This window comes from Acartia tonsa, chromosome 14 (assembly GCF_053477335.1).
Source record: "Acartia tonsa isolate MP-2025a chromosome 14, ASM5347733v1, whole genome shotgun sequence".
Lineage (NCBI taxonomy): Eukaryota > Metazoa > Arthropoda > Copepoda > Calanoida > Acartiidae > Acartia > Acartia tonsa.
Genome location: NC_137273.1, coordinates 35507627 through 35519649, shown reverse-complemented (window position 1 = coordinate 35519649; position 12023 = coordinate 35507627).

Here is a 12023-nt window from a genome sequence, read left to right as displayed (position 1 = left end):
CTAAAAAAGATGCGTAGATTTCATTTCTGGCAACCAGAAAATCCGCAGAAATCGAATTAACGAGATCTAAAAAAGTTTCATTAAAAAAAACCTTACACCAAAAATAACAAACAATAATTATAACGACGACTTAGTTTCTTTTTCCTGTTTAATTCGAATATTGAAACTAATTTTCAGGCATGCATGTTTGTTGGTATAGTACTTTTTTTAGAAACCAAAATACAGACATATTTAAAACTACGAAATTGAATATTAGTTACTAGAAAGATTAAATTTTTTTTCTTGCTTTAAAACAACTTTTTGTACATAAAAACCCGTAATGTCTTCATTATTGACACAAACATGCATGCTGTATAGTTTTAAAAAATTTAGTCAAATAAAATACCTGATTAGAATACAAAGCAAGAAATAAAGGTTATCAACTCCCTATGAGCTTTTTGTGTTAAATAGAATTATTAATAAGAATAAAAGAGTTTCAAAAAATAGTAAAATAACAAAATGTTAGGTGAATTGTTAATATTAAATCAATCAAAAAATGTTTTACATTCTTATAATTAATTTTAATAAAACATATATATGCTCAAGAAAGGTTATTTATAATTATGAATTCTACCAGACTAAAATATAATAGGGGAAATAGTTTATGAAGACGACACAAAATGATTTTAAAAATTACTTATTTTTATCTTTTTTTTTAATCTTTAACAATTTTAATGTTTTTATTATGTAAATATATAAAGTATTATTCAAACTTAAAGGATTTAATCTTTTTTTTGTAATTTATATGTCTAAACAGTGTAAAAATGAAGTTCTTAATTACGAATTTTCAAATCATTAGATTTTAATACAGTTTATTATAGAAATAAAGAATAATTTCAACAACAAAAAAATTGCTACAAAAAGGCTTACTGTATTATTAAACTGACCTTATTGTATAATTGCATTCATTTTGTTTATTTACCTTGAAAAATGAGTGTTTAAGTGCTGCATTGGGGAAAATCAAACCTAAAAGTGCTCTTTATTCAGTGACAGAGTGAAAAAAATATATACCTTGTTTTATAGTTTTTGATCTCTTTTTTTATAAATTTTTATCTGATATGTATATCAAAATTTAAAAGTATCTATTTCATTAGATATTCATACTTTGCTAAAACGTCTTGGTTACTTTTTGCACTATATTTGCTCTAAAAAGGATTCTTTATCTGACCCATACATTTAAAATGAAAGATTTTATCACAATTATTATGTTGACTGTAGAAAAAAAAATTATTTTGTTTATATGCAATTTTCTATAATAAAATGTGAGAAATGCCTTTTTTCACATGTAGGGCGAAAAAAGTAACACTGAAAATATTTTTTATGTCTTAAGCATGTCCTAAACTCATAGATAATAAACTTTCATAAAAGATTTATTTCAGAATATGTCATTTAGGGCATAAAATAAATTTTGCAAATTAACATTGCAAATGTTTGCCAATAACTTTTAAAAATGATTTCTGCGGATTTTCTAATTTACATGGGTGTTTTCTACACATTTTCCCCTTTCTAAAAATACCTTCCTCATAAAGATTGGCTTCCGGAAAGTATTTACTTTCCAAAAATGATATGTGTAAGTAAAGGTTGTACAATTAAACTTTAAATAGAAATATATTTTTCATTATGGCTGTGATTGATATCCGCTTGAGTAGAACCAGTTCTTAGCCATACTCAAAAATCACGTATAGCATCGTATTACAGACAATTTTCTACGAATATCAAAATCAAAAATCAAAAAATTAAAAACAGTTTTGTTCGTCCTGGCCTTCGACCCTTCGGGAATAACAAAACTGGGGGGAGGGGGATAGTTGCCCCAAATACCCCCTTCAATTCGCACGTCACTCTGGTTTTGTAAATAGTAGAAATTGTTGGTAAAACTGGAAATAGTTCTAACTACTCAGTTTTCATCTGATTATCCACAATTTACATTTACTAAATATATCATAGATATTTTATTTAAGTTTTATGAAACATGGACGTAAAAAAACCATTAATAGCGAAAATATATAGACAAGTAATTGGTCATAGAAATATTAACACAAAAAAGCATACATCTATTTCTAATAGCAGCTGAGAAAATTTTTTTACAAAAAAATGTCTATAAACATCAGATTTTAATAGACTGACAGACGGACAAAGTGAATTGTATTCATATAGATTCTTTCATAATTTAAATCTCATCAACTTTTTTATTAACTTGTAATATATTTTTGAGCTTCGCTACCTATGTTATTTTATCTAATATCCTTCGATTGCAAGACCTTTGTCTAGGTGTTTAGAAATCTATGTATTATTAATCGGATGTTGCACTAGATTTTCATGTACTCTAATGAATTTATACTCGCACCTGGCTAAAACATAAAATGATCCCATCTATCACCTTTACCACATCCCCCTCCCCTCCAACTGGATGAACGAGCTGACCAATAAATTAGGTTGTTATTAGCAAACTAAATTGATGACACTTTATCTTCGTTTTCTATAACTAATGTTTCTATTAAAAATACCAGTTTTTGTGTCAAGGCATTCTTCTTAATATTATGACTATTTGTTTGGTTTAAAATCTATGTTTTATGCCTAATCTGTGAAAATTTTGATAATTGATCGGACAATTGGTTAACGATGATCAGGGGACCTAGATATGGGACATACACAGTGTAGAACCATCATTTTTAAAAGCGAAGCTTCTCTTTAATTAGGGTCGAACCGTACATGCCTGAGCGTCCTTCAGTAACGGGTAGCTCATATTGGTAATTTGGCGTGATGATTCCAATAGGTACGATTTAAAACATTTTGTTATTACTTTTTTAACAACCATTTTTGATTTAATAATAATTATTCTATTCATCTGATTTTTGAGATGAGAAAGCCTAAAATGTCACGTGTGACGTCATAAAAATACGTCTAAAAAGGAAGGATGAGAGGAGAAGTGGGAAAGGAAACCCCCTAAAAAGAGATAGATTTGAACCCGGTATTAGTGTCGGACTGATTATGACGTAACAAAAAAAATTAGCCAATAAGAGGCCACTAGGAATTTTACCATTGGTCAATAATGTCCTCTCATTGGCTAATTTTTTTTGTTACGTCATAATCAGTCCGACACTAATACCGGGTTCGCGATAGATTTTTATGACGTCACACGTGCATTTAGGCTTTCTCGATTTTTTGATTCCTATGACAACATGGTACTATAAGCCAAACATCTCTATAATCAATTCCTTTAAACAATATCTTACTTTTTCGCAATTAAAGAGCTGTCTACAATCAAAAATATTCATGTCCATTGCGTTGGAGGGAGGTGGGTGGGGATAAAGGTAGCCCCTGATAAAGAATATAAAAAGATTTAATTTTAATGTAACAGTAAAATCACCATCGAATAGTCTAGATTAACTCTAAATAAAATCAGATTTAAAATGTTTCTCTTGTGAAAATTTCAAATATTGCACAGATGAACAAAATAATATAGTGAAAGTTAAAACATATTGAATTAATCAAATTAGTTCAAAAAAACATTGGCTTAGAAAAAGCGATGTTTTTCTAAAATTAAGGTCGGTCCGTTCGTCCGTAACGGTTAGCTCTTTTCGTTAATTAAAACATGTTACAATTGTCCTATCGATATCAAATTTGCATGATGATTCCTGTAACAGTTAGGTACGATTGTAAAAACGTAGTAATTCTATAAACGTTATCAGAAAGTCCGTACGTCCATTTAAAGTATGCTTATTTTTTTTAACATTTTAGAACATTCATTCGTATGATAAAATTATCCTATTCGTATTATTTTAGAAATAATAACTTCTAGGACAACAAGGTTCAATATTATAAGCAAGGCATCTCTAATCAAAAACTAAAGCTGAAAGTATGTCCTTTTTTGTTCTGCATTTACACAATTTTGCAACAAATTTATGCAAAATTTTGTTTAGACATACAAATGATATTCTGCTTATCAGGGTCTGACACTCTACAAGAGTTATTGTTCTTTAGTCTTTCCATCTGATTTTAGAACTTCGCTTTCATGGATGTTGTAATCCTTGTTGAGTTTTAAACATTTAAGAATGTTAAAATAAAAAATCAAAGGGTATACTTAAAAATTTATTCTAGAGAACAAAGTAGCAGGAATCTAAAGAGATAAGACAATTAATGACTGATGTTACATAAAATTACTCCTTCTGTAGATTACAATAAATGGTTGAACCGTTTGGACATTCATCTTTATGAAACAAACAATCAAAATTAAGTATAGTCCCTAAAAGTTGTTAGACCAACGAATAAGGAAACGATGGTATTACTATTTTTAATCTGGATAGATAGATAGATAGATAGAAATATAAATATCTAGATAGATAGATATCCCTACAGAGGAAGGGTCATGCTACCATGGTACTACTATCTTTAATCTGTTTTCAAATAGAATCAGATACTAGTGATATATTGTCCTATTCCCTGGGAGGAGCTCAGAATACAATGTAACAAAATAAAAAAAAAGCCGATTGTGTTTATTGATTTGCCACAAGATGTAATGAGCTGGGTTTGATCAGTTTCTTTGTAGGAAACTAAGTTGCATTTTAAAGATTCTTTTTGTGAATAATTTGTTTACAAAAAGGAAGAAATAACTACATAAAAAAGGACAATTTTTTTTTTTTTGGGGGGGGGGTGTCCAAACCCCCAAGAAAATAGAAAAAACCACCACAGGACCAGTAGGTATATTCCCTAAAGAGAAGAATCCAATCGGATTTGAGGTTACCGAGATCTTAAGTTTCAGACGGATGGACGGACAGACATTATTTTTTTTTAGATGAATAGATAAATAAATTGCCATTACTCTAATCTACGTATGTCGCCAATATGTCAGCGATGACTACTTTTATTATATCATCAACTAAACCTGAGGCATAAGTGTAAATGATAGGGTGCCTGCTTGCTGTCTCGTCATACGAAAGGCGTTTAAAATGGTCTAACTGCTGATATATTTGACATGTAACACTAAGAGTGAGAGTATGTGAAATACCTTGGCCCCATAAACTGGTGCAACTAATTACCATGCACAGTTAGGACTTCAGCCAAAAGTCGCGAAATAAAAGGGTTGGTTCTCTGTTGGATGTTACTTTTAAACAAATTTAGTTAAAATATCCTTTAGTTTAATTTGGGTTCTCTAGATGAAATCGAAGGAAACCCCCAAACAATTAATGGTGAATTATTTCAACTAATAATTCTTAAATGTTTAATAATACGACAAAAATCGTGTATTTGACGTGTATTGGTTTTGTATAGACACCTTTAAAGACTAAGAGATAGAGAGAGAGAGAGAGAGAGAGAGAGAGAGAGAGAGAGAGAGAGAGAGAGAGGTGAGGGGACACTGTATAATGAATTATTATTATGTTAAGTTAATAAAGGTACCAAAATTAGATATACAAATTTGTAAAACTATAACTATTATTTTGAAATTAAATGAAAATAAAAAAAGGGGTGGGGGTTGTGTTAATTGGTTAAATTAGATTATATTAGGTGATAAGAGTGATAGTGATTTCCAATTATTTGTTTGATTCTCATATAAAAGGAATCTTGCTAACTGTTGAACCGATATTCTCCTTGAATATTTAGCTTCTCATATGTTCTGAGAATGTTTTATAACTTTTTTGGGGGGAGGGTATTAACGCCCTCCAAAAGAAAGAAAAAATTCTAATTGCTGCTATAGGCCTCTGGGTGCATAGCAGCTAGTTTCTTAAAATTGAAATATTAGGGAAAACACTAGAGGGAAAAAGGGTTAAATAACTGTATCTTCCCATCTCAACCGCCTTGTGCAACCTTTCTATTGGGTCATTGAAAATCAACCAATGGTGTCGCTTATATCAACACAGCCAAGTAGCAGAAAATAATTTAGAAGCAGACGAAAGAGGTCTTTGAAAAAGAAAGGGAGGTAGTTGTCTTTAAATACATCTATACTATAGATCTGTTATTGAAATAACCATCCCTTTATTTTAATAACTTTATAATGGTTTGAAAGAAATATATTCAGGGGAAGTGGGTAAGAAATAACTTGACTTCACATCCATAAATTATATTTGTCTAATGGTATTTAGATACACAGAGTGGCTACGCCCCTATTCTCTTGAGAACTTCTGGAAGCACTGGAAAGTGTCATGTGTGACGCCATAAAAATACGTCTAAAAAGGAGGGATGAGAGGAGAAATGGGAAAAGAAACCCATTAAAAAAGACATGGAATTAAAAAAAATTTTATGAGTTTCCATCGCTTCGCCTTTTGGGGTAGAGTCTTTGGATACTTTTATAGAATTTTGATTGATTGGTTCAAAACAATAAATGTCCAAACTTTCTAACCAACAATTTTAATCTACAGTTGGGGTAATTTTGTTCAATATCATTGGGTATGTATAATGTATATCAATTTTCCTTGTTATTAACCTTAGATAAATGGATATAGAAAATACGTGGATATTATGACAGGGGAAATATTGTCATCAATTTAGGTTGCTAACATAGACATCACTTATAGGTCATTTCGTTAATCCAGTAGGAGGGTACTGGATGGGGTAAAGGAGGTAAATAGGGGGTCGTTATTTTAGCCAGCTACAAGTTTCACTTAAATTATAATCTGGCGTAAAATTCAATTAATAATAAATCCATTATTAGATGCAAATTGTAGATAGGTACGGATATCTATATAAATTTAACAGGAAGGGCGGGACTTGGTCATGCTACCTCAACCATGAGCTTTTAAATAAATATAACAAGGATGACAACATCCATAAAAGCGAATATCTTAAAACAGAAGGAAGGACAAACAAACAATAACTCTTTCATAGTGTAAATACTAAATAAGCAGAACATTGATTTGTAAGTCTAAAAAAATTATACATAACTTTGTTGCAAAATTGCGCAAATACAGGACGTAGTGAAAGGACATACTTTCTTTTTTCAGGATTTGATAATTGAGATGCCTCACTTATTGTACCTTGTTGTTCTAGGAATCATAAACTTAATTTTTAAAGAAAACAATTGTTGTGACGCTTATTTTAGGTTAGGTTGAATAGGGATAAGAGAGCATTGCAATAGGGGTCCATTTATAGGTATGAGAGAAAGATCATTTCTTAATTTACAAAAAATTTGTCAATAAAGTGCAAATATCTACTTATGTTAGAAATAAAAATAAATAGAACCAGGTTTTATAGTTAAAAATAAATTTAATACATATCATTGTAATTTTGCCATAGAAATTAAAAAATATATTTTGTCTTTTATAATTTTATATTGTTTCATTGCCATTAAAAAATATTCTAAGCAAGATATTTAGTATTTTGGAAGCATTATTTAAACTGAATTGTAATTTGTTATAATACTATTTTACAAGCTTTTAAAATTTAAATTATTTTTACCTTTTGTCTTTGTGTATGTGTGTGTGTATGAATGTATAATACTGCAGATTTCTACAGCAAAGCAGTAAAAAATAGATAAATATATGTATTAAAAATATCCAAATCCATCACAGGTCCGACAAACAGGAACTTACTTCTATTAATAATACCAATTCACCTCCTAATATAAAAATAGACTAAAACCTACTTTAACAGGAATCCTCGAAGAGCCTAAAAGCGTGCAATATATTGGCAGACAGACAGACATACAATACTTCCTTCTTTCCTCATATCCTTGTAAAGTAACAGAATTTGTGTGTGTCTGTATGTCTTTCTGTGCTGAGGCATCTCACTAACCGCTGAACCGATATGGTTCTCTTTTACATTATAGCTTCTCATAGGTCCTGGGAAGGTTTAAAATATTTTGAGGAAGGGTTCCACCACGCTCCTTAGAGAAATCGCTTCTGGAAAAAAAATTACCACACACAAAAAATTTTCTTTTCTTTTCAAAACTAAAATAATTTAATAATTATTGTTTGAATTCAACTCCCCGCCACCTTAAGTGCTCCTAGAGGCCTCTAGGGGCAAATCCGCTAGTAAAGAATATATTAGTTAAAGTGTTAGAACAATACCCAACATGAAAAATATGATATTATCAATGTGGCGATCAAAATGCTAGCATATGGAGGGTTGTCCTTCAATGCAGCTAAACGCTACACACAAAAAAACAGTTAAGTGCCTTAAGCTTTCGCTATAGCATAATCCAAAACTGCATCATAACTAAAGACGTTAAATATTGAATATTATGTAATAATAAGATAAAATAAAGAAAGATTGCAATTTTCACTAAGGTCTTTTTAAAATTTATTCTATGGAAATTTTTTCATATATTATTATACAAATACAATTATATTCCAAAATATATTTGTAAGTATTTAAATCCCAAAAACTTTTACTAGTTCTATCGCATCCTATTACAGACAGCTTTCCGCGGATATGAAAATGAAAATTTCTAAAATGAAAAACCAGCCTTGTGAAACCCTTGGGGCTTACAAAACTGGTATCAATTTTATGAGTTTTATTATGATATTCGTAAAAAATTGTCTTTAATTCGATGCTATAAATGATTTTTCAGTATGGCTGAGAACCGGTTGTAATCCAACGGATATTATCGGTTTCTAAGCCATACTGGAAATGTTTCTACTTTTAAAATTTTGGATGCGCTGGAAAGTGTCATGTGTGACGTCATAAAAAATACGTCTATTATCCATATCGTTGTTAGGGTATTCCTTTCCTACTTCTCCTCTCATCCCTCCTTTTTAAGTGTATTTGTATTACGTCACACATGACACTTTCCAGCACTTGAAAATTTAGCTGTATTGTGCGCGCACAGGCATATGGACAGTGTAATGTGCCCAAAAAGTGCCGGGCTAAACGCAGGGATACAGGGACATAATAAAAAGGAATAAATATAAAAATCATGGAATTTCCCCAGGATTTTTGATGATAAGCTTTAACGCATCTAAACCAATGAATATATAATACGTGGATATTGTTTGTCGTCAGTTTAGGTTGCTAATATTTTCATCAACTATTGGTCAATACGTTCCTCCATTGTTCCGGGAAGGGCTGTGGTAAATTAATAAGTAAGGGGGGGGGGGGGTATTGTTATTTTAGCTAGCTGGAAGTCTCATTTATTAGAGTAAACGAAAATCTGGTGCAACATCCAAGTATGTAATAATTATATATTGATTGCCATTATGTTTGGGTTAAAAAATCTTCGCACTATACGACGAAAGGATCTATAGAATAGATGTTTATACAGACAACTACCTCCCTTCATTTTTCAAAGACCTCTTTTGTCTGCTTCTAAGTATTTTCTCCTACTTGGCTGTGTTAATATTAGCGACACCATTGGTTTATTTTTTATGACCCAATAGAAAGGTTGCACAAGACGGGTGCGATGGGGAGATACAGTTATTCAACCCTTTCTCCCTCTAGTGTTTTATTCTAATATTTTCCTTGATACATATATACACGCGGCAATAAGTATCCCTAAATCCCTGGAGATAGAAGGACAGGCAGACACTTTCTATTGTTTTAATCAGGGAACTAAAGGGATATGACAAGGGGCGATAAATTGATGTACATCCCAAATGATGCTATACAAAATCATACCTTCTTTTGATTACAAATATTAGCTGAAGAAACTCAACTTAATAAACCAACAAATAAAAATTCAAAAAAAGTCCCGAAATCGTTATAATAAAACTTTGGGGTCTAGTGAAATAAACAAAACAGCCCATTGTCCTCTCACTCCCTGGTTTTAATATTTTAGCACAACAAAAAACATTTCTTGCAAAGAAGCGGAACGTTTTGATAGTTTTGTAGCGAAGCTACTCTACTACATGTAAGTCCTTTAACCAGAGAGGGATGGGACATTCGGATCTTTATTTCACTAGTCCCCAAAGTTAAATAATAATGTTTCTTTATTCGTCTGCCCAAAGATTTTGGGACTTTTATTAAATTTTCATTAAGATAAGTGTACAAACGTTTCAGCTACTAATTGTAATCTACAGAAGGGGTAATTTTGTGTGTCACTATTGGGGATGTACATCAATTAATCGGCCAATGTCTTATCCTTTTAGATTCCTGTAGATCATTTTTGAAAGCAGCGTTACTCTGCAATTTACTATGTATGTATGTCCTTATGAGTAACTTAAATTATACTTGCTTTTCTGCTATTTCTATCTCTTCTATAATTTAGATAATTCTTTAAGAATAATAGAATCGTCAAATTGGTTTAAAATTTTCTAATTGCCATAATATTACAAGCTTTTTCAAGAGAGCTAACTTTTGCAACAAAATTGTGAAAAAAAATCGGCTGATCCCAGTTTTGATATAAATGTCTTGTTAGTACAATATGTGCATATGCTATTTGGAAGCGCAACTGCTGTATAATAAGGGTTATTCCGTACGTCAGTCCGTCCATTAATTACAGTCTCTACGCATTCTCTTTAGTAGCACAACTTCTGTGTAATTAGAGTTATTACGTACGTCAGTCCATTCATCAATTACAGATTCTACGCATTCCCAGCCAGAAAGTAGCGTCACTATCGCGCTACTATAGCGCACGATATCGTGTAGCAATCGAGCACGAGTTCTTACGATATCGCTAAATAGTCGTCCAATGCACATCGACGATATGTTACGATAAATGGTCGAAAAGGTACTTAGAGCTGCGCGATACACCTACGAACTCGTAAGCGATATCGTAAGTATCGCGCGCGATGTCGTACCAAAATCGTAAATAAAAAGTACATTAAAAAATTTATTTAACAGCGTGTAGTTTTAGGTAAGGAAATGGTTACGTAAAACAACAATATTCATAACATAAACTAATTGTACTTTCCATACAGAAAGAGAAAGAGAGAGAGAAAGAGAAGGAGTATCTCTGTGTTTCCTCTGAAATTATAAGGGTGATTTTCAATCTGTTTCCATTATAATTTTAATTGTGAGGAACTTGGAATTTCTTACATCATTTATCTTATTTTAATTGCCATTTAGACATTTTTGTACACTTGCTGTGGTTTAAAATGAAAACCATTAAAAAAAAAAAAAATTTCAATAAAAGACCATTAACACATTATGATATTATGTTATACCAGTTTTTAATTTATTTTGTTTGAAAACAGAAAGATTTTAATTGTCTATACAAAGTAATGTGAATACCTAGTGGCCAATTTATAAACTATATTTCTCACACAATGATTTTGAAATTGTTGGTTGTGTGTCTGTTTGTATGTGTGTGTTGACAAACATAAAATGCGAGATACATACGATAGTCACAATTTTTACTACAAATTCGAATTAATCTCTATAAAATCGTAAATTCGATTTTTGCTATAATATAGTAAATATCTCCTTACGATTTTCCTTACGACGTTTCTGGCTGGGTTCTCAGTCCGTCTCTACGCATTCTCTTTAGTAGCGTAGCTATTGTGTAATAGTAACTCTTCCGTACGTCAGTCCGTTCATCAATTACAGTCTCTACGCATTCTCTTTGGTAGCATAGCTAATACGTAATAAGGGTTCTTCCGTATGTCAGTCCGTCCATCAAATAAGCATCTACACATTCTTTTTGGTAGCGCAGCTACTGTGTAATAAGGGTTATTCCGTACGTCAGTCCGTCCATCAATTAAAGCATCTACACATTCTCTTTGGTAGCGTAGCTATTGTGTAATGAGGATTCTTCCGTACGTCAGTCCGTCCATCAATTACAGTCTCTACGCATTCTATTTAGTAGCGTAGCTATTGTGTAATGAGGATTCTTCCGTACGTCAGTCCGTCCATCAATTAAGCATCTACACATTCTTTTTGGTAGCGCAGCTATTGTGCAATGAGAATTCTTCCGTACGTCAGTCCGTCCATTAATTACAGTCTCTATGCATTCTCTTTAGTAGCGTAGCTATTGTGTAATAAGGGTTATTCTGTACGTCGGTCCGTCCATTAATTACAGTCTCTACGCATTCTATTTAGTAGCGTAGCTATTGTGTAATGAGGATTCTACCGTACGTCACTCCGTCCATCAATTACAGTATCTACGCATTCTATTT